We start from the raw sequence: 26,493 nt of genomic DNA on the forward strand, positions 1-26,493 counted from the left end.
ACAGATTTTTAAAAGAAATAATATAAGCTGCCTGGAGAATTCCCTGAAAGATCTTAATCATGACCACACACCATTTTATTTCCTCGGATGCCTAGGATAGGTGTCACTGGAGTAGGACGGACACAATGAAGACCAAAATTGAGATGGGTCTTTAAATTAGCCACCTAAGAAAGTTTTATGAGAACTTTTCAAGGAGATTAAGCACATGTAAGAAACTCCTAGAGAAAAATGGCAGAGAGACATAGACTCATATAACACTACCCTCCAGAAAGAAAAAGAATAAAGAAAGAACATATCATCAGTTAACTCAAACAGTCCTTTAAAATTTCTTCCAGAAGCAGAACAATTAGGGCTCCCAGAACTAACAAGATGATGACTTCTCCTGACTCCCAGGGAAGAGGGCAGAACAGTGGGGGTGGGGGGGGGGGGATTCAGGAAACCCTCAGTGATACCCCCAACTTGGAACAAACCCAACTCAATGGTTTAGGACCTGCAAGGCCCAGAAACCTAGAATGTTCTTCGAAACACTCTTCTCCACTGCCACAGATTAAGGAGGGGTTCCTGGAAACTAGATGAACACCAAACGCACCCAAAATACACACTCCCCCTGGGGTGAAACATTATCAAACTGAAAACACCCTTCAGTGAAGAGGAATGTCCCCAGGAATGTCCCTTAAAATAACTATGGAGTGGCCTCCGCTGGTCGCCAGCCGGCCTGGCAGCGCACGTGGCCCTCAGCTCCCTGGCGGTGGGAGGGGTGGCCGGGCACTCTCAGGCCGAGGGCGGTGGCCAGGCCCCCGGGCGACAGGGGGTCCCCACCAGGCGGCTGGGCCGTGGCATGCCTCGAGGTCCACGAGGTCCAGTACCTGACGAGGAAGCGCTGGGTGACCATCAGGCGCAACCGGTTGCAGGGTTCCGTGGACCTGAGCACGCGCCACTCAGGCTTCATTTGGCGGCGCCACCCCCACGTCTTCACTCCCGGGGCGACAGCGGCTTCTCCCTGCTCTGTCTCTGCAACAGCTGCGGGCAAGAACCGCAAGAACCATGGGATTGCGGAAGCTGCCGCACGTGTGTACGTTCGGGTTCCCGGGCACCGACGGCAAGATCACGTGAGAAGGTGGAGAAGCGGGAGGTTCAGGGGTGAAGCCCACGCAGGTCCGCACCTCGCCCCTGGCCCCCTGACCCCCTGACCGTAGGCGTTCCAGACACCACGGCGCACTTCATCATCTCACCCCATGGGAACCGTCAGTGCTGCAAACTCCTACCCATCCAGCAACCCGACCCCCCCCCCCCGCCCCCCCGGAGCAGGGTCTTCGGGGTACAAAAATGGGCTGTGTGACACCAGCTGACCTCAATTTAAAGGCCGACAACTCGCAGCCAGAAAAAATGAAAAGGAAGCTTCTGGTGGAGACAGCCCAGAGGATGATTCAAAGCCACCTTATTCCTATGCAGTTAATCGTACAAGCAATTACAATGGCCCCTGATAAACAACTCACTCTAAATGGAATTTATACTCACATCACTAAAAATTATCCACACTACAGGACGGTAGACAAGGGCTGGCAGAATTCAGTCTGCCACAGCCTCTCTCTGAATCGTTATCTCATCAAAATACCACGTTCCCAGGAAGAACTAGGCAAAGGCTCATTCTGGAGGATAGATGCTGCCCCTGAAAGCAAATGAATAGAGCAGGCTTTTAGGAAAAGATGGTACAGGGGCGTGCCTTGCTGCAGATCCCCTGGGGGACCTCTTTCATATAGAAGTGCCCCGGCCCCTCCCAGTCACACCGGAGTGCGGTCTGCTCAGGCCAGTGGTGCCCAGACCCCTGAGAGCCTGTTGAGAGAAGGTTCATTGCGCCCCACCCCCTCCCGACCTGGAGCCTGAGTCTGCAACCTCACAGTCCCAACTGCCTGTCATCCAAGAGGCCCTGTCTGTCCAGAGTGCACCAGGCTCACCTCTGTCTAGTTGGGCTTTTAACTGCCACGCAGCAGCAGCAGCTGCCACCAGCAATCAGGCCTGTCACCTACACAGTCACAGCCCCTGTGACCACCTGGACCTCTGAGCAGCTTGTCGTGCAGACGACTCACATCATCCATCAGATCCCAGCAGTGTCTATTACTGGCGTGGCCAGCCTGGCCCCAGCGAACACATATACCGTCACTGACCAGGCAGTGGTCACTCAGGCAGCCATGCTGGCCCCCCACTAGGGCAGAGCCGCAAGAGAATGAAGATCATAAAGAAATAAAGGTGAAAATAGAACCTATTCCTGTGATTCGCCATGCCTCACCCTATAGGCACTGCTAGCCGGGTCGTTCAGATTTCATAGACCACCCCTGTCCAGGTCACCGCCAGCTACCAATAAAAACTATAACGCAAAACGCAACTCACATGGTGCCAATCCCTGCCACCGTCCATGGCCTGGTGAACGGTGCACTGGTGGGTCCTCTGCACAGGCTGGCCAGACGTGCATGGGTGTCAGCCTCCCTGCCCACAAAGCACCAGAATGGCGACCAGTCAGAGCAGCCAGAGCTGAAGCAGGTCAAGACAGAAGACCCAAGGGGTGCCTGGGTGGCTCAGTCGGTTGAGCAACCAACTTCGGCTCAGGTCATGATCTCACGGTTTGTGAGTTCGATCCCCGCGTTGGGCTCTGTGCTGACAGCTCAGAGCCTGGAGCCTGCTTCGGATTCTTGTGTCTCCTCTCTCTCTGCCCCTCCCCTGCTCATGCTCTCAGAAATAAATAAACATTAAAAAAAAATTTTTTTTTTTTTAAAAAGACAGAAGACCCAAGAGAATCATCATCACCCTGAGTGTGGACCGCTGTCAGCTGCCAGCAGTGAGAAAGACGCCTAAAACTAGTGACTGGGACCATTACCACTGGGAGAGCCTGCCTTGTGGGAATGGCTATTTTGGTTCTTGCATTCCCCACAAAAGGTTTACGGGAGCATCCACGCTCAAAGAAAGCCAGCCAGAAGGAAGGGAGCAAGCACAAAAGAGTTTATGAGGGACAGTACTACTCTCCCAAGAAGGGGGAGCAGGCAGGCCCAGAGGGGGCAACTGCCCTGAGGGTACAGGGGTGCTCTCTTTTTGTGTGAGTGGGGCCTTGGGTTATGGGGAGTGGTCTCTAATAGAGGCTGCTTCCAGTCATTTTGGGGACTCCTCCCACAGGTTGGGACCAGGAGTTTTTGACCCTACAAGGTTTCTACCCAACAGTCACAGTCACGACAGCTTCCCCCAAGGCCAGGGTGGGAAGGGGGGCTAAAACAGCAATGCAAATACATTATAATGAGTCTAGGGGTTACCTGGGGCGGAGGTATAGGAGGAGAGCGCTTGCTCTGTACCGGTGGCTCCCATTCTGTCTGCCCAGGGTCTTGGAAGCCACAGTCAGGATGCTGTGCCTCCAGGCTTCTGATGTGTGATGTTGTGCCCCCAGGGCTTCTAACTCCTAACCTATTTATCACCGTCCTTGCCTCCAGCTCACCTCTAACTTAACTGCCTAAGCTTTCAGGACAGCTTTCCTTACTTTTTTATCAACTCTGTGCTGCCCAGAGGGGACACTGTCCTTTACCTACACTGGGAGCACATTGTGTCAGTGGGTAGAGGGTCTTCCGGTTGGGCTTCACGTCAGCACTGAAAGCACAAAAACCCAGGCGGCCTTAAACCTCCTTAAAGAAAAGTCGCACCTGAACAAAAAGCACATGCAACAAAACCCGGTTGGGCAAGCGTCTCCCCACTCTGAGCTCCGCTTGTAATTCCAAGCAGAGATTAGGGGTCCTTGGGGAGGACAGCGCCCGGTGCAAGCAGAGCTGCAGGGACAGTTCAGGAGCCCTCCTCACTGCCCTCCCAGGACCCTTGGTGCTGGCACTGGTAGATAAGACAGCAGTCTGTTGTACTGTGTGGAATTAGAATATTTTGACGTGTACTTTCTTTATAAAATAATGGAGTCTTTGATGTTTCAGTTCATTCCATTTGTACTCCTAATTTTGCAATCACACAGGACCTTTCATGTTGATTTCACTTGGGGGAAAGAAACAATGTAGTTTTGTTTTTGTTGTTCCGTTTCAGCCTATGGAATGAATTCCTTTTGTCTGTCCTGTTAAAGTCTGGATGGAGCTACTTGATGGCGTCTGCAGGTTTTCCACGTTAAAGCAGCTACCTGATCCAGCCGGTCCACCTCCATCTCAAGTGTGTAGGACAGACAGACAGATGCCCGTGCTGGGCTGCATGTAACCATGACCCCAAGAACTGCTGGACTCTGGAGCTGCACTTAACCGGTTCTCTTTCCTGCTTTCTATTGTTTGTTTCTTTGTGTTGACTTTGTCCCAGAATAATTTTCCACTCTAAGTGAAACAAGCCTCCTAAGTATTGTGCGTGTTTAAAGGGACAGAACTGTTTGTTCCTACCTCATTTGGAAAAAAGATTCAGTTTTCTACCACACACCCTTTTCAAAAAATAATAACTATGGAGAAAGAAAGAGAAGCAACTTAACGCCCCTTGTAGGTGTAATTGTTCTTTCCAGCAACTATCCCCCAACTCTCAGAAACTGAGGAGAGCATTAAGCCATCAACACCTGGCCTCGAGTGCACATTGTAAGATGAGGGTACTGAGAGGACCCAGAGGAAAACAGAAGGGAACAAAATAGAATCCACCCAGCCCCGTGGGTCGATGAGGCCTAGACAGCACCAACCCCTTTCAAATGAAAAGTGTGAATACAAAAGGCTCATCAACAACACAAAAATACTATAGCAGGAAGAAAAGTAAAAAATAAACTGGAACAAGTTTAAAAAAAAAAACTATTCTAGAATGAGCACAGTCCAAGAAATTAGACTTTTAGACTTTGCATTATGACAGAAAATAAAGAAAATTATCTACGAAATGAGATGTCAGGTGGGGAAAGAAAATGACAGAATAAAAAATGTTCAAGGGTAAGGTAATGAAAAAAGTCAAAGATCACAGACAGCTAAGAAACGATATATAAATATGGAGCAGGAAGAAATGAAAATGAGAGAAAAATAACTGAGATGTGGGGGATAGTTTTGAGAAAAGTATATACCAAATATATAGGAAGCAAAGATAGGGAAGTATTTAACAGAAAACTGACAACAGGAGGGCAAACACAAGCATTTCAACAAACAGATAATGGGTGCCCCTGAAATATTAAACAGCAAATGAAATTCAAAAATTTGTTAATCAGAAGCTATACAGTATGTTACAGGAAATATTAATGAAACCACCACAACTAATATGGATATGCTAAGAAAGTTTTCCTACTTTAAATATAAAAAAAATTTTAAGTTGTCTCAGAGTATCCACGAGGGGAAAACAAACGACAACAAATTGAAAGTCACCCACGAGTAGCCAGAATATTTTTGTTAAAGCATTAAGTCAGACTTTGTCCCTTCTCTCTTCGAACCCATCCAGGTTTCACCTCTCATCAGGATATAAACCATATTTCTTAAATGATCTGTAAGGCCCAACCTGATCTTAACTTCAGTTAGCATTCTGACCTCATCTTTCTATTCCTCACCTCACTTCCTTTGCTCCAAGTAAACAGGCCTCCATGTTGTTCCTCAAATATGCCAGACATGTTCACCTCAGGGCCTTTGCACTTGCTGTTCATGCTGCCTGGAATGTTCCTGATGCAAATATATAAGTCTTTTTCACTCATCTCCTTCACATGTCATCTTCTCATGGATTCTTTTCCTGACTGCCCCATTTAAAGATAACCCTCACTGTGGCTCTCCATATCCCTCCTTTTCTTGCTTAAATTATATTTACTTATTTATCTATACGATATAGGTCATTAGTTATTTATTCATTTTGCTTATTATATATGTTCTCCCATAGAATTTAAGCTCCAGGAGAGCAAAGATATTTGTGTGTATGTTGTTTATTTCTATATTCTCGGTATCTAGAATAGTGCCTGTCCAATGGTAGGAGCTCAACAAATATGTATTAAATGAATGAGTGAGAGGGGAAAAAATCACATATTTCAAAGATCTCATAGGAACATTCAATTCTAAAAGATAGTAGATAAGTAAGGAGAAATAGTTTATGTATAAAAGCTTTAACAAAATGGGATTGTTAGATGTAAGTGATCTCAGAAAATATAGCACCCATGCCCACGTTTTGCAAACTTATCTAATAACAAAATTTCATTAAACTAAGCTGCAATTCAAACTATACATGCTTAGGAATGTAGAAACTGCTTTATGAAAAGACTAACAGTACATATTAATTCCCTTTTAATTATGGCTAAGGCAAAAATAATGATTAAAGTTGCTTTAATTAAAGTTAAAAATTAAAGGTATAAAAAAGAAAGTAAAATGTTATAAATCTTTAGGAAAACTATACAATGGAAAAAAGCAATAACTATAATAAACTTAGTAGTCTTAGAATATAACAGCAGAAATCAAAAGGAAGGGACAAAGTTCATTAAAGTAAAATTATACTATGTTCCTAATATTTCACCCTGGGAGACTGAATTTTGTTTCCAAAACCCTCCTATATACCATTTGTTGTGGTAAAAACAAATTGTGGGGGAGGGCAATTTGGCAGTATCTGGAAACTTTTTTGAATATGTATACAAATCAACTGGAAAAATTATCTTAATTTTTCACACCTTTGCCAATGCCCTCCCACTCATACTCCATACTCAGCCATGTAGCCTGCTTTGGCCAGTGGGATAATAGCAAGCTTGACATAAGAAACTTGAAGAAATGCTTACATGTTTCCACTCTCCTCATTGACCTGTGTCTTGTCATGAGAGAATAGGCCCAGGCTAAGCTTCTAGGAGAAACACTGTGTCTATCAGACCAGACAATAGCTAGCAAACCCCAGACATGTGAGAGAGCTCCCCCAAGATCAATGGGTCTGCCTAGACAACTCCAGGCTGACTGTGCAGGCATGTGACTGAATCTGAGAAGAACCACTAAGCCAACGTGTCATCTTGTGAATAGTAATAAATGATGGTCTTAAACATTTATATGAAAGTAACTGATATATGGAATCACCTTTTGAAAGGGATTCTTTCTTGAGGAAAGAATTTACATTAAAAACACTTCCCTCTCCAAGAAAAATTGTAACAGTTCTTTTCTTATTGCAAAGAATGCCACAGGAATATTTATTGTGGCATTTCTGCTCACAAGAACATTTACTGTAGCATTTTTTGGAATATGAAAACATTTGGAAACATCATAAATGATCATCAACAGGAGATGGGTTAAAAATCTTTTAGGCTAACAAGAAGGTATGTTGCAATTAAAAAGCGTAACTTAGATTTATAGATTTTACAATACCACAACATGTATTACTCAGTGATGAAAATGAGTTACAGAATGATATATAGACCTTAATAATTCACATTATATAGATCTTTATATTTTATATTTCACAAATATACATGTAGGAAAAACTGTTTGCAAGCATGCACAAACTATTAACAGCTATTACCAGCAGAGAGAGTCAGAAAGCACGTGATAATGAGAATGACTTTCACATTTTCTTGTATGTGCTTGGGAATATTTTTACAGTTATATGTAGTGTGTTTGTCCTTTCAAAAATAAGAAAGACCTTTTGAAAAATAAGGAAGGTATTTTCTGTGGAGTCACACGTCACTCAACACATATTTAATGTTTACAAGGCACCAGGTATCAGACAGATCCAGTCATGTTTCCACTTGCACACAACTTTCGATTCAGCGCGTGCCTGCCCCAAAGGGAACTCATATCTCTGACTTAGCTAGGGCTGAGAAATCATCACCACAGTCTCTATAAAACTGGGTTTATTAAGAGCATCCATACTGTTTATGAGTCGTAGAAAACATGTTCATTTTCCTATCCGTGTTAAAAGCTGCTTGGAGGATTGATGGAGTATTGCTTAGAAAATGTTCTAGAATTCAGAGGAAGATGTGTTAGGATAAATCATTACTAGTTACTGTATACTTACGCATACGTAGAGGATAAAGCTCAGAAATTGATTAAGTGTGCTGTCTCCTCCTTGATCTCTCTGTAGCAGCCCCAGGACAAAATGCTTGGCAGGGTGTCTGACGGGAGAATTGCTCCTTCTCTGGCTGATACAAGCTTGCACTACGGTGGGGAGCTAGTCTGGAAGGTAGGTCAGTTAGCAGCAGTGCTTACAGAGGGACTAAGAAGTACAGAGCTCTCTGGTAGGTGCTGTGGGAAGGAAGGAAAGGACGAGGCCATACAGGGGTGCTTGACCTCAGGGAATGGCTGCGGGCAGTGACAGCAAATGACGCTGCCTCTCAGTTTTGTCCCATGCTGTCCCGGGTTTACTTCACAGCCACCCTTGCTTTCTTTGCCATACTTTTCACCAGACTGACACTACAGGAACGCTCTTCTTTTGGTAAATATACACTCTGATGACAGGAACTAAGACAGAGGAGCAAACTGTCTGCACACTGTGATTAGACATGCATCATTCCAGAGCCTCCTATGGCTGGCTGACTTCCCGAGGAGGGGAGGGGGGAAAAGGGGGAGGGGAGTTCGCCTATCCAATTACAATCTACTCCCCAGTGCAAAGCACTGCAAATTCCACAGGTCTCTCTCTGACTGACAGAGCAACTTATAAAATCTGAGATACCTCGGTTCTTGGCTTGGTATGCAAAACAAATCAGAACTTTTAATGAAATACTGTTTCTCTTCTTGTTCCCAGATTTATAGTGACAACAACAAAGTTATCAGCAGGAAAGTTGTTTCTAAGCCAGCAGTCAGCGTTCTAAGGGGCATCAGGTGGTGGTCCCCGTGGGCTGTGGGCCTTGTGAGCCATTATTTCAATAGGACTGCAGTGGCCATGCCAGTGAAGGGGGAGCAGTGTGCCGTATGTTGGCACATTTACCCCCACCCTCTATGGGTTTCCCCCTACTTGGTGAATGGGCCTCTTAACAAGAGCTTGAAAGGTCATGGAGTCTGAGTAGGAAACAAAAGTCTTAAAGTGAGGCAGAAGGAATGCCGATTCTGACCCAAGACTGACATGGGAGTCTCATGGATCTGATGATGGGTATACCAACGTCTTCCTCACCAGCCCCACAGTTCTACCTTGGCACTAACTGTTCACATGGTATTTTTTACATCACTTACTTCTCAGGGCCTTAACTTCTTTATTTGAAAAATAAATTCTAGCATCACAGAGTTGGAAGCAACCTTAAGGGACCATTAGTTCAATTGTCTCTGTGGAGGATTTCTACATGACCTCGGATGCTTCTCTACCCTATGTCTTTCTGGAATTCCATTTTTTTTTTAATTTTTTTTTAACGTTTTTATTTATTTTTGAGACAGAGAGAGACAGAGCATGAACGGGGGAGGGGCAGAGAGAGAGAGGGAGACACAGAATCGGAAGCAGGCTCCGGGCTCTGAGCCATCAGCCCAGAGCCCGACGCGGGGCTCAAACTCACGGACCGCGAGATTGCGACCTGAGCTGAAGTCGGACGCTTAACTGACTGAGACACCCAGGAGCCCCTGGAATTCCATTATTCTTGTAAGAATGCGGGGAAGTCACTAAACTCACTCCCCACATGAACCACTAGCGCTAACATCACATTCCAGTAAGGACGGCTTCAGACTGTCCTCAGAGGGCAAGAAGGTGATGATAAGGTCAGAGGCACGTGCCTTTTCCTCCGCACTGGGCTGTGACATGAGAGAGGAGAAAGGTGCCGGGCAGAGGGTGGGTAAAACAGCAGGTGCTGCCATAGTGCCCTACACACAGGCTGCCACTACCTTTCTTCCTCTCTCCATCTTGCTTTAAGTGCCTCTCTAGCTTTCCGAGTCCTGCTTTTTATTTCATGTCAATGGTGGAAAAAATATCGGCCATGATAATCCCTCAAACACACTTACAAGCTGTGGATTGAATGTACCAAAGCAGGTGCTGAAGAAACCATGTCCAGTTAAAGACAAAGCCCAATAAAAAGTAGTTAGGACGCAAACTAATGTGAAACACCTTCAGTCCCATAGTTAACATACAGGTATATACATTTATCGGCCCACACCAAATTATATTTAGGGCATGTACGTTTTACTATTTGAAAAGTATGATTCAATAATAATCCAGTAGATGTGAAAAAACAATTTTCTTTTCTTTTGTCTTCATCAGAAGTTTCAACACAAAGAGCAGATCATCTAGTAAAAGGAATTGTAATGTTCTTCCTTTTTTTTTTTTTTTTTTTAAGTAGGCTCCACACCTAGTGTGGAGCCCAATGCAGGACTCGAACTCACAACCCTGAGATCAAGACCTGAGCTGAAATCAAGAGTCGGACGCTTAACCGACGGAGCCACCCACGCACCCCAGGAATTATAATGTTCTTAACCAGACACATCTTCAGATAGTGCTGATGTAAATCTCAATTTAAAATTATTTCATGCATCTTAGATTATGTCCACCACCCTAAGCTGTGAGATGGCAAAACCTTTCAGTCACATACCACCCTAGCAAACATTTGGCTGTATTGTAATCCAGTCTTTCTGCATCTGGCTTCCTTTATGAGAGGCAATATAGTGGGATGGTTAGAGCCCTGACTCTGCTGCCGCCACTTACTTTCTCAGTGACATGGGCAGTTTAGAGGGCTGCTCTGTGCATCAACTTCTTCATCTTTAAAATGGGACCAGTATGGATTGAATTATGTCTCCCAAATAGATGCTGAGGTCATAACCTCCAGCAGCTGTGAATGTGACCTTATTTGTAAGTAGGATCTTTGCAGATGATCAAGAGAAGATGAGGTGGGCCCTAATCCATCCAGTATGAGTGGTGTCCTTATAAAAATGGGAAATTTGAACACAGTTAGAAACATACAGAAAGAAGACAGTGTGACATTGGGAGAAGACCATCTACGAGTCAAGGAATGTCAAAGGCTACTAGAACTGGGAGCAAGGCCTAGAACAGATTCTCCTTCAGAGCCCTCAGAAGGAACCAACCCAGCTAACATCTGGATTTGGGACCTCCAGCCACTAGACTAAGACAATAAATTCCTGTTGTTTCAGGCAGCCGGTTGGTGGTACTTTGTTATGACAGCCCTAGGAAACCAATACAGAGACCAATAATATATTCTCCTCACAAAACTGTTTAGAGAACCAAATGTGTTAATAAGTATAATATACTTAGAACACTGCCTAGCAAAAAATGAACTATTGGGACCTCATGAAGATAAAAAGCTTCCACACCGCAAAGGAAACAATCAACAAAACTAAAAGGCAACCAACGAAATGGGAAAAGATATTTGGAAATGACATATCGGACAAAGGGCTAGTATCCAAAATCTATAAAGAGCTCACCAAACTCCACACCCGAAAAACAAATAATCAAGTGAAGAAATGGGCAGAAGACATGAATAGACACTTCTCTAAAGAAGACATCCATATGGCCAACAGGCACATGAAAAGATGCTCAACATCACTCTTCATCAGGGAAATACAAATCAAAACCACACAGATATCACCTCATGCCAGTCAGAATGGCTGAAATGAACAAATCAGGAGATGCTGGAGAGGGTGTGGAGAAATGGGAACCCTCTTGCACTGTTGGTGGGAATGCAAACTGGTGCAGCCACTCTGGAAAACAGTGTGGGGGTTCCTTAAAAAATTAAAAATAGACCTACCCTATGACCCAGCAATAGCACTGCTAGGAATTTACCCAAGGGATACAGGAGTGCTGATGCATAGGGGCACTTGTACCCCAATGTTTATAGCAGCACTTTCAACAATAGCCAAACTATGGAAAGAGCCTAAATATCCATCAATTGATGAATGGATAAAGAAGTTGTGGTTTATATATACGATGGAATACTACTTGGCAATGAGAAAGGATGAAATATGGCCTTTTTTAGCAACGTGGATGGAACTGGAGAGTGTTATGCCAAGTGAAAGAAGTCATACAGAGAAAGACGGATACCATATGTTTTCACTCTTATGTGGATCCTGAGAAACTTAACAAAAGACCATGGGGGAGGGGAAGGGGAAAAAAAAAGTTAGAGAGGGACGGAGACAAACCATAAGAGACTCTTAGAAACAGAATAAACTGAGGGTTGATGGGGGCGTGGAAGGGAGGGGAGGGTGGGTGATGGGCACCTGTTGGGATGAGCACTGGGTGTTGTATGGAAACCAATTTGACAATAAATTTCATACTAAAAAAAAAAAGAACACTGCCTAGCATACGGTAAGTCAATAAATACTGGTATTAATTATTTACGTCATCCCATTCAACATGACTGTAACATATATTCACGTGTAATGCTTCAAAGGCTGGGACCAGTAAAACAAGGCAGGCAGTTCACTCAAATTGCTTTTCATCATTTTCCCAATGGACATTCATTATACGCAGTTCTATAATTGAGAAAGAGTTTTCTAAACTTTTTCTTAAATCATACCTCATTTCTAAGTCTGGCAAATTTATGATATATGTTTTCTGACATGAAAGCGTCTCCTTTTTATTCTCCCCACTGGCCTCCTCTCCCACTTACACATTAATTGTAGTATCCAAACCCCTTGGATCTCTCTCTGTTCCCAAATTTCTCAGAAAGATCTAAAACACTGTTACTTGAGATCATTTTTAATCACCAGTAGTTTAACATGTTATTACTCTCAAGGAGAATACAGTTTGAATAAGAATCAAAGCTTTAAGCTCAAGAATGGGCACTCCTCTTGGAAGATTTAAATCATAAGCCAGCAGTTAAATAGAATTTTAGAGAGCTGAGGGTAGGAAAGACAAACAGTAGCCTTTCCTGAGACTTCTGAAGGCACCCCTCTTCCACAAGTCTAGGCCAACACGGTCTCAATTTTGTTGCTTTGACAATCCAAGTTGGTAACAATTCAGTCAAAACAAAATGACTTACCCTCTCCTGTGAGTTTAGAGAAGAGGGACAGGACAGGTATCTCTCACCAAATGGAAACCCCACTTGACAGCATTCAGAATCAAAGAATGTGATTGAGCCACCATCTATTTAAGTATCAACTTAAGCAAATTGAATGTAAAATTCCAGTGCCGCCATATTGACTCTGCCGTGGTCCCAACCTCAACTCCTGCATGTATCAATGACTTAAAAATAGATAAGCTCTAGGGGCACCTGGGTGGCTCAGTCGGTTAAGTGTCTGACTTCGGCTCAGGTCATGGTTTCACAGTTCGTGGGTTCAAGTCCCGCATCAGGCTCTGTGCTGACAGCTCAGAGCCTGGAGCCTGCTTCTGATTCTTTGTCTCCCTCTCTCTCTGTCCCTCCCCTGCTCACTCTGTCTCTCAAAGGTGAATAAATGTTTAAAAAAAAAATTAAAAAAAAAAAAGCTCTGTCAACAATCAGAAATTTGTCAACTTTAAGTAAAAATTGGTTTATAAACATCCCAGAGGACATAACAAATCAAGTAAACTGAAAATCATTCTATAAGTTGTATATCCCTCATGGTCCCAACAGAAAACAGATGGCATGCTAAAACTGGGCAGTTTAAGGAAAATTTAATTAAAGAATTATTTACAAAGATGTGGGCAGGGTATAGGGAAACCACATGGGAAAATGTAGAACCAGGGGTTGATAACTGTAAATTGCCTCTGCCACCTGTAGCCTGAGGAAAACACAAAGGGGAGCAGTTATCGGAATCCAGAGTTGGTGAATTGTGTGGAGAGGGCTCTGTGATATTCCAAGGGTGCAACCAGCTCAAGGCAACCACAAAGGGAAGGAACAAGAGGATAAATACCCTTACATAACTCTTTTTATTCTCTGATCTTTGGGCAGTGTTCTCCATAGGTGTTCTAATCTCAACTAGAAGACAGAAGACTAGAAATCTTACTGATATAATGATATAATATAAAAGTCAGCATCCAGGAGTACAGAACAGAGAAGGTGGAAAGTGGATCAAAAAGGAGGTCTCTGGTATAGGATGTGACCTTGGCTATATCACAGGACCTCTTCAGGCCTACATTTTTCCATGTTTGGATCCCAGAAGCCAACCCAGCGCTGAACAGGAGTCAAAAAGTTCTTATTGAGTCTGTAAAATAATCTATTTAAGATAAATAAGCTCCATAACTCTGTCCAACTCTAATATTCTCTGATTAATTTGTTCAGTGTTCTCAAATATTATTCAATAGTTGTGGCCTGACCATAGAAGAGGTCACAATTACTAAAGATGAATTCCACATCCCAATCCTTAACTCTGTATTCTGTTATCTCTTCTATATAAAAATGCAAAAGTAAAGTGTTCAAGTGTTATTAAATTCAGTGTCTAAAGAAAAGAAAGACCGAAATATTTAGGTGGAGACATGATTGTGTGATAGTAAAGGAGAAAAAATGCTTTGATTGTAAAATTAGGTACATTGAGGCTATCTTAGTCTTATAAAGGAGTAACATGTGACATGCCATAATAACAGAGATGGGGAATATTTCTGGAAATATTCCTGCAATTTTTAGTATTTATTTCAGTAAATATTTTGAGTACTATTCTAGGTACTTAAGTTAGTACTCATAGTAAAGGCTCACAAGTGCTTATTAAGTTTTAAAAAAGCACTCACCACCAGTATTTTATCAGAAGCATGTGCTTTTGCATTTAGGTATATAATTAGAAAAAGGTTGCTACTTATTTTATTTTTCACCAATATTTCACCTAGAATTTTGCAATATCTCCTTAATTAAGGATTATATTTTTCCAGCAACAATTTAATTTCTCAGTAATTGCTACACACATAGAAACCAATTGAATTGCTTAGAGTCATTAGCAAAAACTAAGCCAAGAAGGGCCCGGAGTTTCTTTTCAGATATTTATTTTGAAACCATGTTCTATTTCTATTCCTAAAGCTCCTTCATGGGTAGATAAAACACCAGAAACATATGTTTTGATTCATCCAACTCATTTTGCAATCAGCTCCCCAACCCCATAAATCTTAAGTGGGTATTTGATAATTGCTTCCTAAGGACTTATCCTTAGAACTTTTGTTCCTGAATTTACCCTATTTGGTTGTGTCCTTTTTTCCTCAATGAGCCCAATCCACTGCTTCCTTGGGTTGTTTTATACTTGTTGAGTGTTTGTATGTGCGGGGAAAATATCCTCCCTCAATATCCCTCTAATTGCTTTTTTCTTTCTTCTTTCCCTTCCCTACTCTTCATTCAGTTTGTTTCTTTATTCTTATACAAACTTTTTTTTGCAGGTCTTCAATGAGATACTCGATAGAATTAACTGGTAAGACTGTTGGACGAGCAAAGTTCTTCTAAAATATTCTTCCACTGAGTGTTCTCCTCCCCCTCACTGTTTAAACTTTCTTTTTTAAGGACTCTCTTTTCCAATGAAAAAGTGAGTTTCCAAGAAAACGAAAATGACTTTATCTGGTTCTCACTGCTATTTCAGCTGGACAGCTGGGGCTAGATCCCTAGAGCCCTGCTTTGCCAATTAGATGATTTAACCTCAATTCTATCCCTTGTAATAAACAGCAAACAAGTCCCATAGTTCACTTAAATCTTATAATTTGAAAAGAATGACATACCTGATATTCTTTTCCTTGAAACACCTGGTTTATAAAGACATGGAAAGAATGTTCTATTTTGAGTCTGTCAGCAGCTCAGAGATGAGAGCTGGTAAACTGTCCCCTGAAATCATTAAAAATGCTGTTAAAAAAGTATGTTTGACATCTTAAGAGAAAATGACAAAATGAAATGCCAGCAATCCTGCTTCCATACCTAAGGCTCTATTAGACACTGTCTAAATGGTGGTGACTAACACCTGCTGTCAGGCGTTGCCTTCACATGATATAAAAATAACTCCTCTAAATATCCTAAACAAAGTTGGAAGTATGTGTTGGCCATCTGTCTGCTCTAACTGGTTTTTCATTAGAACCCTATGATTTCTTGAGATGTATTCCAGTTTTTGTCCCTCTGAATCCCTAAACTGACCTCTGGATGGGTAAGGAGGACTGACCCCCTGAACATGTTTCCTTTAGAGATCTTATAACTGAACTTGGATAGTTTTAAGTTTCTGAATGTGCAGGCAGCCAACCTGGACCAATTCAGGTCAGCAGCCTGCAAACCGTCGGTAACACGCGTGGCAGGGCCCTTGCTGGCACAGAGTCAATGCCCCTTCCACGTACACATGCCGAGGCACACTCTGTGCCTTCCCAGACCTGGTCAGGGGTAAATTTAACTAGCACTCATGAGCGCTAACAAAGACTCAGGCTCTCTGCTTGGTGTTATCTATGCGCTACCATCACCCTCACCATAAATGGGAAGGGGAAGCTTGAGCTCCTGCAGCCACGGGAGCCATGGTAGCAGCTCAAAGGAAGCAGCATACGGCTGTGCAAGTGTGAGCTCCATGTTCCATTTCTACCCCTGGCTTACCGAAAGCACTTCCAAACCTCTCCCATCCTCACAGAACAAAAGATCAGGAGATACTCTAGTTCAAAAAAAATCCCTGGAAAGTGAAAACAGGTGCAAGAGAAGGGATGAAGGGCACAATCAGAAATGTAAAACTCCCATGTTCAGTTAGAAAGTCCCTGAAGTAAAACCATATCATGCGTGACAAGAACAGTGTGAAACACTGCACAGGCTCACACCAGCTAGAAAGTAGGCCCTTAGCCATCCTGTTGAAGGAAGTGTTCTCACCACTTTCTTAGTGATGAAGAATGAGAAACTGGTATCTCAACCCTCCGTGTTTCCCTTGCAGATTGTCATGTATCAGTGCACATAAAGATTCAAAGTTGTCTTGAAAGAGTGCATTTCTTTCTCAATAAAATCTTTAGTGGTCCTTGTAAAGTCCACTATGAAACATCCCTCTAATATTGCTACATACAGATATTTGATGTTGGTGGATCTTACCTGAATATTTTATCTAAGGAGCACATTATGTCACTGTGCTCCAGGAGAAAGGGTAGAACCAGGATCCCCTGTCCAGACAGTATCTTCTCTCTAGTTCCTAAAGGAGGAGACAATCAGCACATCAGTAATTACAAGGCCATTTCACTCTATTATATACTCCCCTCCTCCTAGCCAAGACACTGTGGTAATATGAGACAACGAAGAAAGGGGAAAAAGGTATCAGGAAACCTGAAGAGGCCCACAGGTGAGCAGTCTGGTCTTTGAGCAACAGTTGAAGAGGGTGAGAATGATTCATTTATAAAAAGGGAGATGAGAGGCATTATATGCTTTCAAGTGTCTAAACTAAAAGGAAAGGTGTTTAAGGGACACTGGGGGTGGGGGTCTTCCAAGTATATCCCAAACCTAAGAGTATCTGAGGCTCTGGGAGAAATTTCACAATGGCAAGAAAGATAGAACTCATCCTCATAAAAGAATAGACATTGTATTTTAAAGTATTTTCTCAACACCTACAAACTAATTGGTAGTAGAAAAAGAGCCAGGTATGAAGGAGATGGATTTGGATTTGAGTTTTAATGACAGTGAGGGGTCTTGAGAAAGATCTATGCCAATAAATCAAACACACTTTTTGTTGTGCTACACAAAGAATGGGTGCTACTCATCTCCTGAAATGCAATGGAGGCGTAAAGAGCCAGGGAGGCCTGGCTTCAGAAATGGACACCACCACCCTTTATGTGTAAGACACCGGACAGGTTAATTATCTCCTGTAAACAAACATATCTACCTTCTGGGGAAGATGCAAGCAGGTAACAAAGGTGATGGCCCATAGCACCATACCAGAAGATGGTAGATCAATACACATTTGTCCCTTTCTTTTTGATCTCAGAAATGCCTTTAAAAACACTGCCCGGGGCGCCTGGGTGGCTCAGTCGGTTAAGCGTCCGACTTCGGCTCAGGTCACGATCTCGCAGTCCGTGAGTTCGAGCCCCGCGTCGGGCTCTGGGCTGATGGCTCAGAGCCTGGAGCCTGCTTCCAATTCTGTGTCTCCCTCTCTCTCTGCCCCTTCCCTGTTCATGCTGTGTCTCTCTCTGTCTCAAAAATAAATAAACGGTAAAAAAAATTAAAAAAAAATAAAAAATAAAAATAAAAAATAAAATAAAAACACTGCCCAAAGCTCTAGGTGGTGGCTTATGTTTCTATAAACTTAAATTTAGTATTTATGGAGATTTCAGGAGGTGCCATGCTATGGGATCCAGGTATGCCCCTTTTCACCTGCTTGAGTTACCAATAGAGTTGGCTTGACCCCATATAACCACATTGGTAAGAAGCCCAGTAATTACCTCTGGAGAATTCTCACCAGCCCCATCACAAATTATACAAAGATCCTGGAGGCCTACTGATTTCAAAAGGGATTAGTCCATCTTGCAAATGAGAATGAGACACCGGGATGCCAGATTAGACCACCAATGCCTGCCGATCGCTGATCCTACATTACCCAGAGGGTGGGCATCTCCTCCTGCTGTCCTGTCAATGCTGCCAAACCCTGCGTGGCCTCTAAGGTTACCCCACACATATACCCAAGGTTATGGTTCTCTCTCTTACACGAACCTTGGACCCAAAGTTATGGCTCTCTCTCTTACGTGAACAATGGACCCAAGGTTATGGTTCTCTCTCTTATGTGAACACTGGCCAGTGGTTTTCAAAGCACAACACTGCTTCCTGTATGCTGAAACAAGTCCCTACTTCAACCAAGGAAACCTCTGAGCTGTCCTCTATCTTAGTAGTCAAGAATTAGGGAGGAGGGCCTGCGTGGCTCAGTCAGTTAAGCATCCGACTCTTGATTTCAGCTCAGGTCATAATATCATGGTTCGTGAGTTGAAGCCTCATGTTGGGCTCTGTGCTGACAGCATGGGACCTGCTTGGGATTCTCCTCTGCCTCTCTCTCTCACAATAAAAAAAAAAAAAAAAAAAAAAAAAGGATAAGGGAGCAAATACCGACAAACTACAGACCTGTGGACCAATTCTGGCCCAGTGTCTACTTTAATATGACTCATAAGCTAAAAATGGTTTTCACACTTTTTAATGGTTAAATAATATATGTCAAAAGAAGAAGACTATTTAGTGACATGGGAAAATTATGTGAATTTCAAATTTCAGTGTCTAGAAATATAAAGTCTTATTGGAATAAATCCATGCTTATTCACTTAAGTATTGTTTATGGCTGCTTTTGGCATTACAATAGCTAAGTTGCTTCTTGAGTTATTATAATAGAAATCATATGGGCTGCAAGTCTGAAATATTTACTGTGTGGCTTTTTCAGAAAATGTTTGCTACCTCTAGGTTAGAGATTCAGTCTGTTCCCTTTCAAAGAGCCCCTGGGCCCCTTATCCAAATTAATCCATCATTCCCTCCAGAGCTCTGCAAACTCAGGGAAGACAGAGATTTTGCTATACATAAACAGAACAAAGGGAGGGGTATACCTTTTGCCTAAGGCAACAGTAGCAACTCATTTCACTTTTTCATGACAAAGAGGGCAAGGACAGAATACCAAAGTGTACCAGCAGGGCTCACAGTTTCTGCTTACTTAAAGAACCAGATCAGAATTTCTCAAAAAAAAAAAAAAAAAGTGTCCCTTTCTATTAGCTCCCTGATACTTCCCATATCGAAATATGAATAGCATGTAGATTAATGATACTAGAAAGGGCTCTGAACTCACCCAAAAAGAAAATTGAGCTATTAAGCGGGGGGAAATCCTTGAAGATCCTTTATTTTAATATGACTCTAAGTAAAAAAAACAAAAAACAAAAAACAAACCTGTAATATTTGTTACGACCTTTCTCAGCAAATCTCAGTTGACATCAATAGGACTCCTTATTTCATTTATTCCTTGGTTTATTTCTTCAGCAAATACATTGGAGGAAGTACTAAGTGTCAGATACTCTTCCAGATTTGGATAACTATTATCCAAACAGATTAAGAAGCATGAAAAAAACAAACATTTTGCTCAGAGCTTCCATTCAAGTTGAGGAACACAAGCAATTTAAAAAAAGAAAAGATAAAATAAGCAGAACATCAAGTATGTCAAATGGTGATCAGTGCTGAGAGGAACAATAAAGCAATGAAGGCAAAGAGGAGAGAAGGGAGGGGATAAGGCTGGAGGTGAGGCCAGGGCCTTACTGGGAAGGAATCAGTTGAGTCAGGGCATAAAGGAACGGAGGGAAATGAGCCAAGTAGATAACCCAGAGAGAAGCATTCCAGACAGAGGAGAGGTCAAGGGCAATGACCAGGGTGGAAGCTTGCCTGGTGGGAGGAAGCTAGTGGGTGTGCATGTTTGTGTTCTGTGAACAGCAAGGGCGGCAGTGTAGTCAGAGCAGAACCAAGGAAGAACAGTCTCTTGTTTGATGATTTTACGGAGGTGGGGTGATAGAGGGGGATGGAGTACGCATTGTATAGCATCTCTTAGGCTACTGTAAGGGCTCTGGCTTTTATTCTGAGTGAACTGTGAAATCACTGGATGATTTTGACAGGCAGAGAGAAAGAAAGAGAGAGAAGGAAAACTAACATGATCTGAGTTGTATTTAACAGGATCACTGTGGCGGCAACTCACTATAATAGGACCAAGAATGAAAAATAGGTGCATATGATGGGGGGGGGGGGGCGGAGGGGAACAGTCTCAACTGGGAGACTCCTGAAATAATCCAGACATGAGACTGGCTTAGATCCAAGTAGCAGCAGTGGAGATGACACAAAGTGGTTGAATTGTGGACATATTTTGATTTTTTTTTAATGTTTTATTTATTTTTAAGACAGAGAGAGACAGATAGAAAGACAGGGTGAGTGGGGGAGGGGCAGAGAGAGGGGGAGACACAGAATCCGAAGCAGGCTCCGGGCTCTGAGCTGTCAGCACAGAGTCTGACATGGGGCTTGAACTCACGAGCCATGAGATCATGACCTGAGCCGAAGTCGGACGCTTAACTGACTGAGCCACCCAGGCGCCCGAATTGTGGACATATTTTGAAAGTAAAACGAATAGGTTTGCTGCCATAATGAATGTAGTATGAGTGAAAGACAGAAGTCAAAGATGACTTTTTCCTGTTCGACTGGAAAGATGGAATTTCCAACTAATGAGCAGGAAGAACAGATTGGGGAAGATTAAGAGTTTTATTTTGGACATATTAAGTTTTAAGTGCCTATTAGACATCGATGAGGAAAGTCCAATATGCATCTGTATATATAAATCTGAAGTCCACACTAAGAATATAAATTTGGGAGTCATCCAAATGGAGATGACATGGAATCCAAGAGTCCAAAAGAGATTATCAAGGGAGTGAGCACCGATAGAAAAGAGGGGCCACATGTCTGTATAGCTGGTTCTCTACAGGAACGCAGTTCACCTTTAAACCAGAGCCACACCTTACCAGTACAGCTAATGCCACACTTACCTAGCAGTCTCAAGTAGAGGGAAGTCCTCGAAATAAGGAGTAGAGTAACCTCAGAGATGCTAAAAGATGTCTCAAAATGCATTCACTACAATCCATAGGACGGACCTTTGGATCATCACTCAGGACTTATTTAAAAAAAACAGCAACACTTAATTATCAAATTTGGTGATCTCATTAATCAGAAATTAGTAAGAGCCAGGGTACCTGGGTGGCTCAGTGAATTAAGTGTCCAACTCTTGATTTCAGGTCAGGTCATGAGCTCATTGTTCATGAGATCAAGCCCCATGTGGCTGACAGCGCAGAGCCTGCTTGGGACTCTCTCTCTCCCTCTCTCTCTGCCCCTCCCTGGGCTGGCTTGCATGCACTCTCACCTCTCTCTTTCAAAATAAATAAACTTAAAAAAAAAAAAAAAGAAGAAGAAGAAGAAGTTAGCAAGAGACTGTTAGAGACATGTATGATTGCAACAGCTAGAAGCGATTGAGAAAAATGAATCAGATACAGCTTAAACAATCATGAAGACTAAAGATGGTACTTCCTGGTGCTCTTCAGGATACATGATTCCTCTACCTTACTGCTGAGGTAGTTAGTATATGCAGTCACATCTGGACTAGCTTGATCCATGGGTCTATTAGTGCTTCTTCAAAGACTACTATGTTGCTTAATGTGTTTTAGAAAAAGAACTGAGTACTACATGGAGAAATATGCCAGAGGCAATGTTCAGCCTCTCCTTGAGGACCCAAGCAGCTCCATTCCAGCCCCAGGCTTACACCCTCCACACAGGACCACCAAAGCCCTGCAGGAAGCCCTCTGCCCCAAAAGGTGGTTCAGTGACCACTGACTCTTACTAGAACATGACCCTTGAATAGGATGACCACATGATTTAGCTTGTAGCCTCGGACACTTCTGAGAGTAGGAGGGGGTGCAATTACAATGGATGTCACCTAAGACTGTTGTCTCACCATCTGCACAACACCCCACACTACGGCCGTCCCAGTCCCCTCATGAAAGAACTTCTTCCAACCACATAAAATACTCCATGTGATGACTTCCAGTAATCACATCTTTCTCTAACTCAGAACATTTCCAGAAATATGCTGGCACTGCTTACAGATTTAATACCCTATGCAACTTACGGACCGGGCCATTCTTTCACTTCTGGCTGTTATTCAGTAGGTACCTGCTGTATCCCGGGAGCCAGGAATATACATTTATAGAAAGTACTCAGTATTGGTTGAATGCATGCTTAAATGTGTTCACTCACACAGCTAACCCTACCTTGACTGATGAATTCACTGATGCTCAGAGAGGTGATGGAACTTGGCTAAATTCACATAACTCATAAGTAGCACCACCAGGATTTGATTTCCTAACTGCCTGGCCTCGAAGCCTATTCCTCTTTCCCTGTGCTACATGGAGTTGAAAGATGGTGAAAGACTCGTGAAAGACCGGATGGATTTCGTGTCCCATAAGATGGCCAGGATTCTTCCTCTTTCCTATTTCCCTAAGTAGTCGTTTTAACAAACAACCAGATGAAGAAAACTTCTGTGGAAATTTTCCGTGTGACTCCCACTCCAACCCACTGAAAATATGAGAAACTCTCCCAAAGGCCCTAAAATGACTTAAACTATTTGCTAAAGAATCTTTCAGATGGCACCACAGGTGGCTAGCTCTGTAAAAACACAGCACACAGCTACTCACACTTCTTTTTAACAGCTAGTAGTTTGCTTCCTAATTGAGAAATTCTCTCTTCCCACTGTGGGTTTGATACTTAGTCTAAGGTCTCATTATCAGCTGGCATTTTCCAGTGTTGCCCAAACTTGACTGGGCATCAGAACCACCCAGGAGCCCTTGTTAAAAGATTTCTGCCCACTCTTCACCCACAGAAAGATTGGCTCTGGAGGTCTGGGTTAAGCCGGGGAATGAATACTTTCAACATGCTTCCAGAGTGACTCTGATGAAGTCAGTCCAAACACTTGGCTTTGGGAAATCAATAAACACCACAAGAGAAGAGATTTGTATGAAAAAAAAAAAAATCACAAGTAAGGCTTTTGCCTTTTCCATCAAGCTGAAATTTTCTTCAAGGTACTTTGTTTTGGTATTGAAGTTAGACAGTCAGACCCGACCAAGACTTTCTGCAATGTTCCCTAAGCCCAGTGCTATCCAAATCTTTATCAAGCTGGATATATATTGATAAATTAGAGCATATGTCCCATTAAAAATGTTAATCAAAGGGTCACCCGGGTAGCTTAGTCGGTTAAGTGTCCAACTTCACCTCAGGTCATGGTCTCATCGTTCATGAGTTCAAGCCCCACGTTGGGCTCTGTGCTAACAGCTTGGAGCCTAGAGCCTGCTTTGGATTCTGTGTCTCCCTCTCTCTCTGCTCCTCTCCTACCCATACTCTGTCTCCCTCTCTCAAAAAGAAAGAAAAACATTTAAAAAATGTTAATCAAGAATGCATCACATTACAGCATATTTATAAAGTCCTCATGCATTTATCAACTTTAACAATTTGAGTTGTACATAGCCTTCTCACAACTAAATGTAGGAAATAGTTCAGATTCTTGTCTATAATAAACTCTTATCCCTCTATTTAAAAAAAAAACAAAAAAAACAGGGGCGCCTGGGTGGCTCAGTCGGCTAAGCGTCCAACTTCAGCTCAGGTCATGGTCTCGCAGTCCGTGAGTTCGAGCCCCGCGTCGGGCTCTGTGCTGACCGCTCAGAGCCTGGAGCCTGTTTTGGATTCTGTGTCTCCCTCTCTCTCTGACCCTCCCCCGTTCATGCTCTGTCTCTCTCTGTCTCAAAAATAAATAAACGTTAAAAAAAAAATAACCCTCTTTTGTAGAATTAGGTAACATAAAACATAAATATTTTTAAAGTTTAAAATTTACTTTTAAATCTTTATACATCAGCTCTTGAAGAACTCCAAGGATTATAAAGACACCGGAATTAACACAGAAGCAAAAGTACTTCTGGTATAGGAAAGAGCCACTTGATTATGATCAAAATGCAACTTCATTTTTGTCTCTGGTTGGTTACACATTGAAATCTCATGGGGACCTTTAAAGATTCTGGTGCTTGGGACCTACCTGCAAATATTTTTGTTTATTTCATCTAAGGTGTGACATGAGACTCAGGATTTCCGAAAGCTCCCTCGTGATGCTACTGTGAAGTCAAGGTTGAGAATCATGCTTTATCCGCCATACAGTGGGAGCATTCTGCGACTGAAAGAAGATTTGGGTGAATCCTTACCTTCCTTGCTCACTTTTGTGTAAAACACGGTCCCAATTCAGTAATTTGAAGTCACAGTCTTTTACAGATATCAAGCATCTCAGTGTCTCTATTTAATCTTCCCCCTCCTCCAGCTCCCATGGCTGGGAGATGAGGAGTGCTGGTGGGTCCGGTCCCCTGCTCTTACTTGATCTGTTCACCTGCTCCCACACTTCATTCTGCTTGCACAGAGTGGGAGTGGGAGAAGGAGGAGGTGTGGGGTAGGGGGAGAGGAGGAGATGGCATGGTTCTGATTTGACTGGGAGGTTTCTTTGGACTCTGGGGGCTTGGAAAACGGTAAAGTCCCAGTAGGTCAGCAGATGTTGAGCTGTCTCTTAAATGAAGCTCTTTTATGGTCTCAGAGATTTCCATGCTGGGATACCAGTTTCCCTGGTTTTGAACTCCTTTCATGATTATTTTGCATCCTGCAATCCACACCAGCCTCTTGTGTCTGAGGATTCTTTACTCCTCTGTAAGTCTCAAGATGAAGTCTCTTCCCTCTGGCCCACATCTAGTCCAGGGAGATGCCGGCACAAGCCCTGAAGCACGCTCTCTCCAAGCTCTACCACATAAGCACTTAGCCCTTTTATTTTTCTTTCAAGTTCTCAGCCCCAGTCAGACTCAATGCAGTCTCTCTTCACCTTAGCAGGCCACATTAAGCAGAGAACACGCTTCAGAGCCCTCCAGTGCCTCAGGTAGATGCTTGATGTGTTTAATGCCAGAATGAAGCCAGTGTGGGTGGATTAGAGAGGACCAAGAGGACCAAGACGGTACGTAGGAAATAAGGTCACAGGGGCAGAAGAGTATGGAAGAACCAAAATAGGGACTTTGTATTTTATTCCAACTCCATAGGGCTGGGGGCAGGAGGGTACGGTCCACTAGGAAACTTTAAGCAGAGGGGTAGCATAATCTGATGTACACTTTAGAGTGGATGGTGGGGGGATAAGAGCAGAAGTGGGGCTGAATCACTTACAAAGCACCACTGGTAAGAGGTGCTCTCCATGACCCACCCAAGTGGGTGGAGAACTTCCCCTCGACCCCTCCTGCAGGCAAAGAGATTCTTGGCCCTGTCCTTTATCCCAACCCTCTGATCACACCTGAGAAAACAAGGCAGAAGCCCATCACAGTTTACAAAGTCTCCATGCCAGTCCTAAGAATCTCATTTAAGAAAGAGCTTATAATGATCTGAGTGGAGTGAAGGAAATACAACTGTGCAAACAGAATCATCTACTGACCCACTCAAGTTTGGGCCCATGAAATGCTTTCAAGACTTTCTTCTGTTTAATACTGTCAGGCATTCTGAGGACTGCAGAGAGCCAACAAGCCCTCCACTGTGAGACAGGCACCTGCCTGGGTACCAAGTCCTTGGTGTCAGCAACGGAAAGGACTCCAGGGGTCTCCATCTCCACAGCTGGAACTCCGAAGAGCTCAGTAAATAACAGCAAATCGAATACTTAACAGATTTCATCAGGCATGGATTGAGCTGCGGCCACCACCACAGTGGTCATTGGACCTCAGTGCGAAGGGCCATCTCTGGCAGCGATCACTCTCCCTAAATGGGTCACAGGTTTGTCCTGCCTTAGTACAAATAGTGCCCTCCTCTGCCCAGCAGCGGAACTTCTCTACAAGGCAACAACTAGCCTCACAGAATAACTGGAACTTTCCTTAGGTCAGGATGTGTCTTGCAAAATGGGCCAAAGAAACTGAAAAATAACACCAATGAGCCAGGGAGCCATGTGTAAGAAAGCTGTCCCTCTGACTCTGCCCTCAATTCATGTCCCAATTTATAAGTATCCTACTTTAACCGCAGAAAAGATGATGAAAAGATTTACATAATAGGGTAAGTCCCATCAATAAAAATGGAAAAAACAAAATTTAGAGTGCTGAAATTTTACATTGCTGTGATGAAGAGGAAATAACATTCTTGGCATGGCGTGGAATCTCGATTCAAGTTTTCTGAGAAACAATTTGGCAATAAGTTACAATTTTTTTTAAAATCCT

General features: G+C 43.1%; 1 pseudogene; it reads left to right on the plus strand.

Annotated features, from left to right (window-relative positions):
- Window positions 1-1,044: 1,044 nt before the first annotated feature.
- On the plus strand, window positions 1,045-25,950 carry LOC102951425 (annotated as a pseudogene).
- The last annotated feature ends 543 nt before the right edge of the window (window positions 25,951-26,493 follow it).

This window comes from Panthera tigris, chromosome B1 (genome assembly GCF_018350195.1).
Source record: "Panthera tigris isolate Pti1 chromosome B1, P.tigris_Pti1_mat1.1, whole genome shotgun sequence".
Taxonomy (NCBI): Eukaryota; Metazoa; Chordata; class Mammalia; order Carnivora; family Felidae; genus Panthera; species Panthera tigris.